The sequence below is a fragment of the Macrobrachium nipponense genome, chromosome 2 (genome assembly GCF_015104395.2).
Source record: "Macrobrachium nipponense isolate FS-2020 chromosome 2, ASM1510439v2, whole genome shotgun sequence".
In the NCBI taxonomy this organism is placed as follows: Eukaryota; Metazoa; Arthropoda; class Malacostraca; order Decapoda; family Palaemonidae; genus Macrobrachium; species Macrobrachium nipponense.
This window is the reverse complement of record NC_087201.1, coordinates 84,733,855-84,750,292: the sequence shown is the minus strand read 5'-3', so window position 1 is coordinate 84,750,292 and position 16,438 is coordinate 84,733,855. Positions and strand designations below refer to the sequence as shown.

At 45.9% G+C, this 16,438-nt stretch overlaps 1 protein-coding gene across 1 annotated transcript in view; it reads left to right on the top strand.

Moving 5' to 3' along the window:
• The first annotated feature begins 403 nt into the window (after positions 1-403).
• Positions 404-16,438, top strand: part of LOC135220747 (uncharacterized) — a 671,524-nt gene continuing 655,489 nt past the window's right edge. The window contains exon 1 of the mRNA XM_064258199.1: positions 404-438. The gene's annotated coding sequence lies outside the window, so the exon portion shown is untranslated. The remainder of the gene's footprint in view (positions 439-16,438) is intronic.

Below are 16,438 nucleotides of genomic sequence, written 5' to 3'. Positions count from 1 at the left end.
TATATATATATATATTATATTTATATATATATACACACACATATACATATATACACTATATATATATATATATATATATATATATATATATATATATATATATATATATATATATATATATATATATATATTCTATATACATACACACACACACACACACACACACATATATATATATATATAATATATATATATATAATATATATATATATATATATATATATATATATATATATCACACACACACACACACACCCACACACACACACACACTATATAGTAATATATATATATAATATATATATATATATATATATATATATATATATATATATATCATATGCCATAGATGATGTGTGCAAAAATCTCGCCTGGAGTCGGGGAGCCGTTACAAGGATTCCAAGACCACCAGTAAAGTCATGTTCGCCTGGGATTGAGGTACGGTGCTCTTTCAAAAGTTTTAGTTGAAATTAATTTGACCGAGAGTGAATTCTTGTACAGATTGTGTGCAAAGTTTTAGAGCTGTCTTCAAGGTAAGTGTTTAAGGTTAATATTTAACCAATTTTGCAGTGTGGATATTCTGTAAGCCCAACATAAGGCTAGCCTAGTACCTAGTAATGTTGTTACCTACTTAGCCTAGTAGGTAAGGTTTGCCTAGGCTGTTGTCTACTTAGCTAGTACCTAGCCTAGTAGGTAGGTACCTACGAATGGTTAGTCCCAGGTAGGGAGAAAATATGGTACCTATCTACTTAGATTAACCGAAAACATACCATCAATAAATATAGTACCTAGCTACTGTTTGGGACGAAAATACAAATTTTTCGAATGAAATTGCAAACCGTTGACTAGCCTAGCCCTAGGTAGGTAGCCTAGCTAGGTTACATAGCTAGGGGTGGACCATGTACAATCAATGTGTACAACCCCAAGAAAAAAGTACATTATAACGCGTCCTGACACCGGAGTAGAGGTCATTAGCTCTGTTTCTCACCAACAAGTCGCGTCTGATGCCCATCTCCGATGTCAGGACGCGTTATAATGTACTTTTTTTGGGGTTGTACACATTGATCGTACATGGTCCACCCCTGTACCTCGCGGTTTTTTACCCTAATGTAGAAGTGGGCTAGGTCCTAGTCTCTCTCAAAGTTAGACGGCTGAGCTAGGCCACCAATTAACCACTTAGCCGCTTAGCTTAGAGGGAGATAGGCTAGGCAGCTAGGTAAGTGGTACCTAACCCTTTCCACCAATTCTTATAGGTACTAGCCTACTGAGGTACTAGGCTAGCTGCCTAGCTTAGGTAGGGGGAAGTAGGTAGCTAGGCTAGCTGCCTAGCCTAGCTATCTCCCTCTAAGCTAGGTGGCTAAGGGGTCATTGGTGGCAAGGGTAACATTGGTGACTAGGGTACTGTAATGAGGTAGCCTAGGGTGAAATAGGTAGTACCGAATGGCTGGCCTCTACTGTAGTGCGACAACCTTCTTTTAAAAGTACTTTAACACGTCCTGTAACCCAAAATAGACATTAGTCAAGCGCCAGCGTCCATTGAAGCAACATTAGAGACCTACTTTCCTCTCGAAGTAGGTTTTTTTCTCCCAAGTGCTGGTAGAGGCCAGCAGTTCGGTAATTTATCTTATAGGGTAAAGAACCGCGTGGACTGGCCAACTCACCGACTACCGCGGCTAGGCCACCCTCCGAAAAAGTACTTGTTCTGATACGTTATACAAACCCTCGGTCCTTTAACAATAGGAAGTAGCTAGCGGCAGCTGGAACGGTCGTAAGCTTCGAACAAGGGGAGAACGGTAGTTAACTGCTTGTCCGACAGTGCGCGCGCCGCGCGCCTGGGAGGTGAAGAATCACTTTTGCTTTCGGCCATGGTGTGTCAAGACGTGCTCGTCATCGCTCTGCCCGCTACTCGTCGTATGCTTTGTTGTGTATTTTCCTTTGACTGGTTTGTTTTGGTTTGAAAGAAACTTGTAAGTACCCAGTTTTCATTGTTTATTTCAAGTGAATTAAACATTATGGATCAAGAAATGGAGCTTTCGCCGCGCCCCCCTGATCGCCCGCCGTAGTGTGTCTTGGGCTGGAGGGGCTTAAATGCGGCGAATTTCGCTCCTTTATAGACGTGGATCCACATGAATTATGTACTTGGTGCCGAGGGCTAGAATGCTCTCGGGCCGAGCCATGCATTACTTGTGTTAATTGGTCCGAGGCGCAGTGGGTTCTGTACGAGGGTAGGAAGAGACGTAGGCCTGCCAAGGAGTCGTCGGAAAGCTCTCCAGAGACTCCTTTGGTGACGGATACCTCGTCTTCCTTTCTACCCCCTGGTCAGCCCCCACGTTTTGCGCCTTCCCCTGCGGGGGGGTTAGCAGAGTCCTACTCCTTGCTCGATCTGTCGAGTGTGGAGGAGGGCGCTCGCTACCTGGACGTACAGTTGCACTCTGGGTCTTCCGTCCGCTCTGGGTGGGGTTCGTATCCCCCCAAGTGAGAGGGTACCCCTCTAAACTGACCCGACTGTTGCTTCCGCAGGTGTGCCTTCCGTGAGAGACGACCTTGGCAGGCGTGGGTGTCGCTGGGACTGCAGGAGTGCCTAGTATCCAGGGGTTGATCCAGCGGTTGGCGGGGTCGGCAGTGGTTACTCATGGAGTGGTGACCACCATACTACAACACTAACTACTCCAGGGTACGCCGTCCCTCCGCATCTTGTGTACAGTGGTCCCCCCCCCCCGTATTCGCGGGGGTGGGATGCGTACCAGAACCCCCCGTGAATAGTTAGAACCCGCGAATGTTTGGAACCCCTATGAAATGCTAAAAACAACCTATTTTGTTAGTTAAAACTCAAGAAAAACCCACTAAAATTTTTCATACATGGTTTTTTTAATAGTTTTATCACAAAAAGTGCATTTGTTCATGAAACTTACCTGTCAGATATATATATAGCTGTATTTTTCCGAATCCGACAGAAATTTAAACACTTACGACACACGCAGTGGGAGTCAGGTGGTTAGTACCCATTCCCGCCGCTGGGAGGCGGGTATCAGGAATCATTCCCATTTTCTATTCATAATTTTTCTGTCGCCGGTGCTGAAAACACCTGTTTTCATACAATCAACTTACCTGTCAGATATATACATAGCTAAGACTCCGTCGTCCCCGACAGAAATTCAAATTTCGCGCCACTCGCTACAGGTAGGTCAGGTGATCTACCGGCCTGCCCTGGGTGGCAGGACTAGGAACCATCCCCGTTTTCTATCATATTTTCTCTGTCGCCGGTGGTATCAACATTGTTGTTATACCTCCTGACTTGGATTCTTTTTTCAACATTTGATCAACGTTTTTCGTCTTTTTGGTACGTATTTATTGGATCGTGTTTTGGCATTCGCTACTGTGGACTGTTTTTGGAATAACTCTTTTGGATTTTTCTCAGTATGTCTGATTCTAATGTGAGTGTGAGAATGTGTGTGAATGTAGGCTGCAGGGTGAGGATACCGAAAGCTTCGGTTGATCCTCACACTGTATGCCGTAAATGTAGGGGGGTGCAGTGTTCTGCTATTAACACTGTAAGGAATGCGAGAGTTTGAATGCAGAAGAATGGAAGACTTTGACTTCTTATTTGAAGAAGTTAGAGAGGGATAGAGTTAGAAGACTGAAGGTGTGAATTCAAGGCCTATTGAGCCTTTCAATGATAATTCTAACCCTACTACTGTAGATTCTCCCTATAAATCTCATTCTCAGAGTGTCTTTTCGGATTCGGCATCGGAAATCGCCAATCTGAAAGCGACGATTCGAGACATGAAGTCCAAGATGGCGGACTCGAAAGGTAAGGCTGTGATAGTGAAAAATTTTAGTGAAGTGAGCCCTATCAGTGTTGTGGAGGGGCGTTTGATCGTCCCTGCGGCGCTCCCAGGCCTAGACCTCTTCCAAAGTCACATGCCCAGAGGAGAAGGAAAGTCGAAAGCCTTAAGGAGGTCGTGGGGAATCCCCAACGGTCAGACGTCCCTTCAGCTAGCTTTGCTTCATGGCAGCCAGCTCAAGGGCGCTATAGAAAAAGCGTCCTTCGCGAGTGTTTCTCGTCCTCGTCCCTCTCCCTCACCTAAACGAGGGTGGAAGGAGTCAAACTTATCGAGACCGCTGAAGCGTCATATGAAGCAAGACATTGATTCTAGCCCGGAGCGCTTTCTCGGATGACGCCCCGTCTGCTATTAAGAAGGCGAAGGTGGCGTCAACGTCACCTGACGCTTATGAGGAAGTACCCCACCATCATGCTTCTTCCCCGAGTGATGACGAAAGGCGTCAGGCACTAGACGTAGGAGAAGCGTCAAGGAAGATCATTATGGCGTGCAGGAACAACTGTCTTCTCTTGTGGGAGTTTTAGCGCCCCGTCGGAAGGACGTGACGCTTCCTATTAAGAAGTCTAGTCCTCTCGCACCTGCTCGGAAGACGTCTTTTAGAAGTGAAGCGTCAAATCAAGAGGATCTTAGACGTGACGCTCCGTCCAAGATTGTGACGCCGAGTAGGAAGCCCTTAGAAAGCGAAGCGTCTTGTCCAGACGCGAAGCGTCATCTAACGTCAACAAGAGACGTCATACATGACGCTCGGAGAGAGGGAAGCGTCATACATGACGTCTTCTAAAGCGCGAGAGAAGCCGCAGGTTGTGACGCCTTCCAAGTCGATCAGAACGGGAAAAGGAAAGACTTTCATTCCCTTAGCCCCTCTCCGATCAGGAGTTTGTCTCCCCCAGAAAGAGGAAAGTTCTGAAAGGAGAACAGAAGCTCAGGATTATCACGAGTTCGAACGAAACTCGGATGATGACGATCTTGGAAGAGAGGGCTTGTCCAACTATAAGGGTGACTACCCTGCTTCTGGAGGAATACGGAGAGAGTTGACTCCGGCTGCTCCTCCTTCTCCGCGCTCGCTCTTTTCGAGTGCGAAGGCGAAGAAGACTTCGTCTTTTCTGAAGATGAAGCCCACCATCTCGATGAAGCGGGCTTTACACGCCTTAGACGCCTGGATGAAGTCGAAGAAAGACTTAACCAGGACAGTATTCTGCATGCCTCCAGCAAGGTTAGCTGGGAAAAGAGGCATATGGTACAAGACGGGGGAGGATATGGGTATCGCTCTCCCTTCTACTACAGAGGCAGACTTTTCGACGTTAGTTGACGCTTCAAGGCGTCCTAGTCTTAATTCTGCTCGCATTACTTGGAGTATTCGGAACTGGATCATCTCCTCAAGGGACTTTTCCATGTATTGGAAGTCTTCAACTTCTTAGATTGGTCCCTTGGGGTGATGTCCAAGAAAGCTCACGATTCGCAGGGAATCGAACCTGAAGCCCTGTTATGCATTTTGTCGTGCATCGACAAAGCAGTACAGGATGGATCTTTGGAAGTCTCTGCATTATTTGGAGCAGGTCTTTTGAAGAAAAGGACAGTGTATGCGCCTTCTTAACAAAGGCAGTCTCGCATGCGCAGAGGGCAGCTCTACTATATGCACCTCTTTCGGACTATTTGTTCCCTTCTAAGTTAGTGAAGGACGTAGCTCACTCTTTAACTGAGAAGGCGACACAGGATCTTCTGACGCAGTCAGCTAGGAAGAAGAAACCTGCTTTAGTGTCGGACAAGAAAGAACCTAGCACTTCTAGGCAGCCCTTTCGAGGTGGTCCGATCTCCAGACCTCCCGCAAGAAGGAAGGCTCCAGAGAGAAGAGGTAGGTCCGCCTTTCGTCCCTTTAATAAGGGCAAATGAAACATTTCTCCTCTCAAACACCAGTAGGTGCCAGGCTCCTGAATTCGTGGAAGCCTGGACACTGATAGACGCAGACGCGTCTTCACTAAATATCATAAGGAAGGGATATCGTATCCCTTTCCTGAATACTCCGCCCCTAAACGTCAATACCAAGGGAACTATCAGCCAAGTACAAGGATCCTGTGCTGAGGGATACTCTTCGATCGAGGTGTGGAACAAATGTGGGACAAGAGTGCAGTAGAACTAGTACTGGATCAAAACTCCCCGGGGTTTTACAATCGCCTTTTTCTAGTGGCGAAAGCCTCGGGAGGCTGGAGACCAGACTAGACGTCAGCGCTCTGAACAATTTGTTCAGAAGGAGAAGTTCTCTATGGAGACTTCTGCTTCAGTCCTAGCGTCATTACGACAAGGAGATTGGATGGTGTCTCTAGATCTCCAAGACGCCTACTTTCACGTCCCGATCCACCCTTCATCGAAGTACCTCCGTTTCATGACGGGGGAAGGATCTTTCAGTTCAAGAGCCTTGTGTTTCGGCCTGTCCACAGCTCCTCAGGTCTTCACAAGCCTGATGAGGAATGGCGAGATTTCTTCATCTCAAAGGAGTGAATGTCTCGATGTATCTAGACGACTGGCTCATCAGGCCAGATCGGAGAGACAGTGTTTGGAGGACCTAAAGTTAACTCTGGATTTGACCAAGGCGTTGGGATTGGGAGTTGAACTGGTGAACCTCGAGAAGTCTCAGATGACCCCCAGACAAGACCTAGTCTATCTGGGGATTCGGATGGATTCTCGGGGTTTTCGAGTTTTTTCCTTCGCAAGAGAGAACCGCAAAAGGTTTGAGGATAATCTCTCTCTTCTTAGAGAAGCAGCAAACGTCAGCGAGGGAATGGTTGAGCCTTCTGGGGACGCTTTCCTCGCTGGAACAATTCTTCCCTCTCGGAAGACTTCATATCCGTCCACTTCAATTCTTCCTCAAGAAGTCTTGGAGTTGGAAAAACGGACAGCTGTCGGACGTTTTTCCCATTCCAGTGAGGTAAAGGCACACCTACAGTGGTGGTTGCTGCCTCTGGAAGAGAACAAAGGGATCTCTCTAAGATCACAGAACCCAGACCTAGTGTTGTTCTCCGACGCGTCGGAGACGGGTTGGAGCGACATTAGGCTCGGAGAAGTGTCAGGCACCTGGGAACCAGCACAGGTGTCCTGGCACATAAATTGCAAAGAGCTCTTCGCCGTACACCTGGCTTTGAAGAGCCTAGAACCTCTGGTGAGAGACAAGGTAGTACAAGTAAACGTGGACAACACCACCGCACTTGCCTACATTCGGAAACAGGGAGGGACACATCCTCGTTCCTTTACGAACTCACGAGGGACCTTTTACTTTGGACCGTCTCACAGGAACATCTCCCTGCTGACAAGGTTCGTACAGGAGTAAGGAATGTGAGGGCGGACAGGCTCAGCAGGAGGAACCAGGTCCTTCATACAGAATGGACTCTGCACGAGGAAGTGTGTCGCGATCTCTGGTCTCTGTGGGGAACTCCTCATGTGGATCATTCGCAACATACATTTCAAAAAGGCTCCCAGTGTTTTGCTCGGTCGTGGAAGACCCAAGAGCAATTATGGTAGACGCCTTCCTGCTAAAACTGGTCTCGAGTGGACGTGTACGCTTTTCCCCCATTCAAAATCCTGGGGTTAGTATTGAAAAAGTTTGTGGCGTCAAAGAGACGAGGATGACTTTAATAGCCCCCTTTTGGCCGGCCCAGGAATGGTTCACGGAGGTGTAGAGTGATCGTAGACTTTCAAGATCCCTACCAGGAGGACGGATCTTCTCAAACAACCACACTTCAAGAGGTACCATCAAAACCTCCCCGCTCTCGCTCTGACTGCCTTTCGACTATCGAAAGACTTGTCAGAGCGAGAGGCTTTTCTCGCGAAGTGGCAAGCGCGATCGCGAGAGCTCGCAGAACCTCCACTTCGAAGGTATACCAGTCGAAGTGGGAGGTCTTTAGAAGGGGGGTGGTGTAGAGCCAAGAAGTTGTCCTCCTCCTCTACCTCTATAGCGGAAATTGCTGATTTCTTGCTATTCCTGAGAGTAAAATCGCATCTAGCCGTATCCACAATAAAGGGATACAGGAGTATGCTCTCGGCTGTATTCAGGAACAGAGGTTTAGATCTGGCAAATAACAAAGATCTCCACGATCTCATAAGATCTTTTGAGACGTCAAAGTCTAAGGAACCAGTACCTCCGAACTGGAACTTGGACGTAGTCCTCAAATATCTGTCTTCGGATAGATTCGAGCCTCCGCATCAGGCATCATTTAGAGACGTAACTAGAAAATGCCTATTTCTTTTATCGTTAGCGACGGCAAAAAGAATTAGTAGTTACAAGCTCTGCAGGATAAAGTAGGATTCAAGGGAGACTCGGCGATTTGCTCGTTTAAGACTCTGTTTTTAGCGAAAAACGAGAATCCCACGAATCCCTGGCCTAGGTCATTCGAAATCAAAGGAATGTCTAGTCTCGTAGGCAGAGAAGCAGAGAGGTCTCTATGCCCATGTTAGAGCTCTGAAGTTCTATCTTCAGAGAAGCGTCAGTTGGGAGGCTCTAGACAAGGTCTTTGGTGCGCGGTAAAAGACCCACAAGACTGATGTCAAAGAACGCTCTAGCGTTCTTTGTAAGAAACGTCATTACGGACGCTCACAAGGTCTGTCCGGACGAACAATTACAACTTCTGAGGGTAAAAGCTCATGAAGTACGAGCGTTTGTTGCGACGTCTCTCTCGTTTTATAAGAATATGTCGCTTAAAAAACATATTAGATACGACATATTGGAGATGCAAACTCGGTATTTGCATCTCATTACTTGAAAGACGTGCGTGAGTATATGAGAAGTGCTTTTCTCTAGGTCCTATCGTATCGGCAGATACGATTCTGGGTACGGGAGCCGACACCAATCCTTAAAAAGTATATACTGTTCTTCTGTTTGGATATGGTCGAGAATCTCTTCGAACAATGGAGGATTCAGGCTCGCACGGGCGGCCGTCTATGTTGTTCATAAGAGACTTCTCTCATATCCAATTAGTTGAGAATATTTTTCTTTGGAAAATTATGTATGTGTGCGTAGTGGTTTTTGAGTTAACGGTTGTTGTGACGAGTTCGGGGATAACTCGTAACAATCCTTAGTTCTAACACATGGTTAGGATCAGGTGGTCGGGATTGGTTGTGTGCTCCTTCATAAGGTGTATTGTCATATAAGTGGATCAGCACCCATTGACAAGTCCTTTTAGGCTCTGCTGAGTAACGTGGGTAAGACCCCATCGGCAGACCCACAAGAACTCTTGGCCATAGATCACATATCTCGCTAAAGTTTCTTGAGGTGATGCAGACTACTGGGCAAACACCCACCAAGTCTACCACCTATCAGGTAGGAACCAAGGTTTATTTTTTATACCTACAACATATGTTGTTTACCTGTCTATTCCATATAGTAGCTGTTCTCTTACCCTCCACCGAAGGGTGCCAATCAGCTATGTATATATCTGACAGGTAAGTTGATGTATGAAAAATGATATTGTTATGTTACAATAAAGTTTCATACATACTTACCTGGCAGATATATACAATTAAGGCCCACCCAGCCTCCCCGCAGGAGACAGGTGGAAGAGAGAAATATGATAGAAAACGGGGATGGTTCCTAGTCCTGCCGCCCAGGGCAGGCCGGTAGATCACCTGACCTACCTGTAGCGAGTGGCGCGAAATTTGAATTTCTGTCGGGGACGACGGAGTCTTAGCTATGTTATATATCTGCCAGGTAAGTATGTATGAAACTTTATTGTAACATAAACAATATCATTTTTGCAGTACCTCCGTCTTAGGATTTTGGAAACTTCATTGCCGCTAAGTATCCTAATTGTGTTTTATTTATTCACTTGGATTTGTGGCTAGGCATACGCTATCTTAAATTGATTTGAATTTGATTCATTTTTGCATAAAATATCTGAATCTAGTTAGGCTAGTTTCAGACGGGGTTGTCTGCAAAGATAGGGTGTGGCTACCGAAAGCTTCGGTAGATTCGCACTTGGTATGTACGAGGGGTATGGGTCTTGCTTCTTTGTTGAGATTTGTCATGTAAGGAGTGTGAGACTTTGTCTATTCCGTAAGGAAGACGTATTGATTCGTATGTACGCAATTAATCAGTAAACATGTCTAATTCCGTAAGGAAGACGTATGATTCGTATGTACGCAATTAATCAGTAACAAAAGTCAGGTAGTGAACCTGCTATCCTTCCTGTAGACTTTATTTTGCATAACCCTGTAGTATGGCCTACGGGCTATGTATATGTCTACGAGAGGTGCTCGCTCTCCTTCATTGCTGTGAAGTGCTACTTCTGTAATTGTTACTCCTAACCCTGCAGTGTTGCCTTCGGGCCCTAAGCAGTGTCTGTAGAGAAATTGCCCTTTCTCTGATACTCCTTCGATTCGTAACTTAGAATCGAAAGTGCTTGCTTTAGAGAGTAAAAGTGAAGTGCAGAAGAAGTGCAGTGATACCCCTTGTGTAGTGGAGGGTGCGTCAGATCGGCCTCGTTTCGCCTCTAGGCCGGGACCTCTGCTTGACTCCCAGAACCAGGGAGAGAGCATGTCGAAAGCCGAAGGAGGGTTACGAGGAACCCCACCGATCTGGCGTGCCTTCGGCAGTTTCTGATGAAAATCCCCAGACTGCCTAAGTGCGTGCACGTGCACGAATCCTGAAGGATTGCTTCTCGTCCTCCGAAGCGTCCTCCCCGCGCAGGGGGTTGGAGCTTTCGGATGGACTCGCGCCCTCTAAATATAGCTTTATAGAAGAGGACGCTTCACGTCCTCTCTCTCTCTCTCTCTCTCCTTATGCATTTCAGTGAGAAGTAATAAGGCGAACGTCGCCTGAACTCGTGTCCGTCTTTCCACCGAGAAATACGTAAAAGAAGTCATAGTAGCAGTAAGCTTTTGAGAGCGGACGCCCAAGCAGGGGCGCGCGGGTGCACGCACGCCAAGCCGCGCCAGTGGACGCGAGCGCGCGCGCCAGTGGACGCCGAGCGCGCGCGAACAGTGGACGCCGAGCGCGCTCCAAGGACGCCGAGCTGCTCAGTGGACGCCGAGCGCGCTCCAGTGGACGCCGAGCGTGCACCAGCGCACGCCAGTGTGTCGCCTGGCTGAACGTTTCTGTTGAACTCTTCAAGCTCTTGTTTCAGATTTGGGCTTAAAGAATTTTACCTCTACCTTCGATGATACCGTCTACCTCACCTGCAAAGAATGTGAAGTAGGCAGTGCTTCGGAGTTAGCTTAAAGTGAAAACAGACCAAACTTCTTCTTCGAAACCCAGCAAGACATCGGGTTTCGTGAATTCAAGAGGTCTCTGTCAATTAATATTGCTTTTCGCATAGGTGGATGGAGTTAAGGAAAAGCTCAAGGGAAGTTCTCGTTTGCTCTACCGCAAGCTTTGCCATTCTGCCAATAAATTTAAGTTGCCACTACCGCAGTCAAAGACTTTGCGCTAAGGCAGTTACGGTTATATAAAGGCTCGATGTCCTGCACGTCAGGACTCTCGGCAACGTTCAGTAGGATTCTTGCAAAGGCACTCATCAAAAAGTACGCTCTTCAGGAAAGCGCAAGACAGGACTGCCTTTGCCATACTGCCAATAAATTTTAAGCTTTAGCAGGCATTAGTTGTGATACGGGAGAGGAAGCTGGTTGGAGAGTTTCTTCCTCTTCCCAGGATAATTTTGCCAGCTTTTTTAGCCCATCTGAAAGGGCTTTTTCAGATGATAGATTTTGTTAGTTCCTAGTCGGGACTACGCTGCCGAATTGAACATCGTCGTTCTACCTGACGTAAGCCCAGTCTCTTAACAGGATTCTTGCCCCTTCCTCGTTTGAGACGGGAATCGGAAAATAAAATGCTCGACTTCCTGGATTACGTTTTGTCAATTCAGTGACTTTCCCCCATTGACAATATACTATCGTTTTGTCAAAGTAAGTGGGTATCCCCCTCATTGACAAATATCTCTTTGTCCCGTAAATGGGTTAGTTCTCATTGACAAACATCTCATTAACTTGATATTGCGTAAGCGAATAAGCTCTTATTGACAAGATTCGGAAGAGCTCTCATTCGTTCATTCGCAGACTCGTACAAGAAATAGACTTGTAGACTACGTCAATGAACGCTTATGTCCAATAACATAAGAAGCTTGAGCTGACTGCTTCGATTCTCCTAAGTTTTGTTTCATGAAACTTGCCTGTCAGATATGTATGTAGCTGTATTTCCGAATTCAGCTATATATATGTCTGCCAGGTAAGTATGAACAAACTTTATTGTGATATAATTTCATATTTTGCCTTGCGTTATTTTATTTCTGGTTGGTTCAAGTCATATACGCTTGCTGTAGTTACCTCTTCGGATGGCAACCGAGAGGTCTATGGTCATTTTAAGGACATTTAATCGTTACTCCCTGCAGCCTTCTAGGAGTTTCCGATTTATCTTTTACCGTTGTATGGTAGTGTTCTGACGACACAACGCTTCTATATATTTAGCGTTTTCTGTTTCGCTTAAATATACCAGCTTGAGAGTCTCTTTATGCTAAAAATAACGGACCTTTTTCTTCATAGAAATAGGGTAGCTGGCAACCAGGCATAAAAGTTAAGAGACGACGATGACGGACGATCGTAAGCTGCTGCTGTCACTGTCCTCTGACTCCTCTCCTCCAGTCCAAACGAGCCAGTACCAACTCGTTCGCTGTCATGCGCTGTAGGTTAAGTCTCTCTCCTGCGGATTGACTGGACTAACCGTATCTCTGTGCTGGCAGTTACGTCTCTCTCTCTCCTGCGGGATTGACTGACGAACTGTATCTCTGCCTACAATCACGGACTTTAGCCTAAGATTGAGGGGATTTCTTACATGAATGAATAAAACATTGCATTCGTTTTGCCTTACTATGTCTCAGAGATATCTCTTACTCCTTTCGGTGCTCGTTACCGCACGGTATAGGACTACGAGTCTACCGCAACATTTCACTATTATATGCTCTCCTGCTTAGGCAAAGCGCAGCCTTTTTAGGGAAGTAAACATACTGTGTGAGGGAATGGATGAGCTTGCTGGGGACCATTTCCTTCCTAAAGAAGTTGTTTCCCTGAATAGACTGCAATTCAGACCTCTACAGTTTTTTCCTACCGGGAAACTGAAATTTTATTAAAGATCTAGGAGTGATTCTGAACATCTCTCAGTGCGTAAGTATCTCTTGAGGTGATAGAAAGAAGGTGCCGGACATCTGGAGAGGGTTTCAGATGTCCTGGATCATAATCTGAAAGAAGTGGAAGCAATTCAGTCGTCCCTCCAGTCCTCGAAACGAGTTTTTGGAACCATGGTCCATATCAACTCTGATCTTCCACAGCTCTCTCATATCTTAGGAAGTATCTTCTCTCGGTCCCGGTTCGGGTTTACGAGAAAGAGCCTATTATAACAAGGGCGTAGAATGGAACGATCCTCTAGAGGTTCGTTACAGGATTGCAAAAGTCCGTTCGAATCGTCTCGATCGAAGGCAGCAACTACTGACTTCCGAGTGGAATCTTTCTTTAGAAGTATGTTGAGAGTTGTGGAGACTTTAGGGACGTCCTTTCATTCATCTCTTCGCTAGGTTGAGGACGAAGAGGCTTCTTCTTCTCTGCTCCCTTTTTCTCGATCCGGGCGGAGCGGTAACATTAAACGCCATCCTATGATATTGAACGGGGATGGATGTTTAGTCTCTTTTCCCCTTTTTCAATCACTTAGGAAATGTAATAAGATGATTTATATCATCACAGGGAGCGACAATGACGCTAATCGCCCCATGTGGCCTTCAAGACCCTAGATTCACAGAGGTCACGTCCTTCCAAGGACCTTTTCGAGAGAGTCGGTCTCCTTTAACGCGAAAGGTACCTATAACCTCTCTGCTCTGAGTCTGACTACGTTCAGACTATCGAGATGTTGACAGCATAAGATTGCAGTCTTCCCTTTCCGTTTGAAGAATGGGATAAGCTGGCAGTCACAACTATTAAAGAATACGCAAATATGTTGTTGACGGCCTTTGGGCTCAGAGATTTGCTTCTGTCAAACAACAAAGCCCTTCACGATCTTTGAGTTCTGTGAAATCTCGAAACTCGCTCACCATCTACTTTTTGTCTCACCTGTTTTCTCGGAGTCAGACACTCGTGCGAGATCAGGAGACATATAGTAGCCCTGAGTTTCTTGTTGACGAAGTCGGTTGCGTTATACACCCCCGATGATCGTTTAACATGAGACCAGGTTGGATGTCAGGCATTCGTCCTTCGGGATGAATCGCCTGTTTGCTCCTCGCTCCTTTCTCTGGCACCAGAAGCTCGAGTCAGGAGTGGCTCAGGAGTTGATTCGCTACGACGTTGGTTGCGTTGATACACCCCCCAAGGTTTGCTTAGCTTGAATCGCCCAGGCAGTCCAAACACTCATCCTTCAGCGAAGAATAGTGCCTTATGGTCTTCAGGGTACAGCCTTGCTGTCCTTGATTCGTCTGAACTGGTCAACTGGTCGGTCACCTGACGTTAGTACAGACGGACTGACTGTGCATGTCCAGATCGAAGCTTTCAATATGGAACTTAGACATAGTCTGAAGTTCTTGATGTCAATGCATTCGAACATCTCCTACCTGTTAACTTCTTGCATGTGATCAGGAAGGCATTTTTCTAACCACCCTAGATACGACAAAGAGGGTTAGTGAGATTTTAAGCCATCGTCACAAGTTTTGGCTTTAGAGAACACAAGGCGGTGTGCTCTCTAAGCTTTTCGTATGGCCTAAGAATGGAAACCCGTTTTGTCCTTGGGCCAGGAGCTTGGAAGCAAGGATGGCACAAGTTAGTGGGCAGGAGCCAGAGAGAGTCCTGTGCCCTGTCAGGTCTCTCAAGTTTTGTATCTACATAAAACTCAAGAAAGTCGAAGTCGTACGGACAATCTGCAGTGCTCGAAAAGACCAGACTTGCCCATATCGAAGAACACCCTGGCTTTATTGTTAAGGAGGTCTTTCAAAAAAGCTCCTTCTTTGTGTTTGCACAAAGATTTGAAATCTTTTGATTTGAATGCTCACGAGGTGAGGGCACGGCCTCGGAAGCATTTCAACAGAGCATGGCACTCAGCAACATCCTGAGTACCATGTTTTAGCGAAGCAACTCTGTGTTCAATTCACACTCCCTGCGAGATGTGAAGATGGCATATGAGATCTGCTGCTCGCTAGGGCCATACGTGTCTGCAGACACAATCTTGGGGGCAAGAAGTACCACTCATCCTATCCTGTAGAAAATGGTTAGGAAGAGCTCTTAATTTTAGTAGTGAGTCGCCGACAACGGTGACTTCTTAACTCTAATTAAGCCTTAGTTAACACACCTAACTTTGGCTAGGTGGGTCTTGGTGGTGATATATATATATATATATATTTTATTCTTAGCCCTCATGGTATGGTCAATATGGTCTAGTCACGTCGTGGTCTCGCCCCTGTTGACAGATCATCTGGAGTGCACCAGCTATATAGGTCTCTACCTCGCTGGCAACTCTAGTAGCACAAGCAGATTCGCGGCAGTAACCACGAAGTCAGCTATGCTAACAGGTAAGGAATCAAAGATATCAATTATCTGCATATATATGTTTCCTAAAATCTTCTATTCTGTCTACTCCACCACCAAAGGTGGGATTCAGCTATATATATCTGACAGGTAAGTTTCATGAACAAAATGATATTGTAATGATACAATTAAGTTTGTTCATACTTACCTGGCAGATATATATAATCAAGTACCCACCCACCTCCCCTCGGAGACAGTGGAAATAAAAATTATGAATAGAAAATGGGAATGATTCCTGATACCCGCCTCCCAGCGGCGGGAATGGGTACTAACACCTGACTCCCACTGCGTGTGTCGTAAGTGTTTAAATTTCTGTCGGATTCGGAAAAAAATACAGCTATATATATATCTGCCAGGTAAGTATGAACAAACTTAATTGTATCATTACAATATCATTTTTATACATACTTACCTGACAGATATATACGATTAATGGCCCACCCAGCCTCCCCGCAGTAGACAGGTGGAAGAGAGGAAATCTGATTAGAAAATGGAAATGGTTCCTAGTCCTGCCACCCAGGGCAGTGCGGTAGATCACCTGACCTACCGTGTAGCGTGTGCCGTGAAATTTGAATTTCTGTCGGGGACGACGGATGTCTATAGCTAAGTATATAGCTGTCAGGTAAGTATGTATAAAACTTTATTGTATCATGACAATATCATTGTTAGGATACAATAAAGTTTTGTACATACTTACCCAGCAGATATATACGATTAATGGCCCGCCCAGCATCCCCTCAGGAAACAGGTGGAAGAGAAAAATTGATTAGAAAACGGGAATGGTTCCTCAGTCCCGCCACCCAGCGGCAGGAGGGTGGATCACCTGACCTACCTGTAGTGTGTGCCGCGAAATTTGAAATTCTGTCAGGGATGTCGGAGACTATAGCTAAAGTATATATCTGCCGGGTAAGTATGTACAAAACTTTATTGTATCATAACAATATCATTTTTCGTAGCTATACAGACCTGAAGTTCCTTACACTAATACCCACCTCATGCCACCCCTCAGTCTGCTACCTGGGCCTAAAGCAAATTGTAATGTTTACATCTGGTCAGGAGGG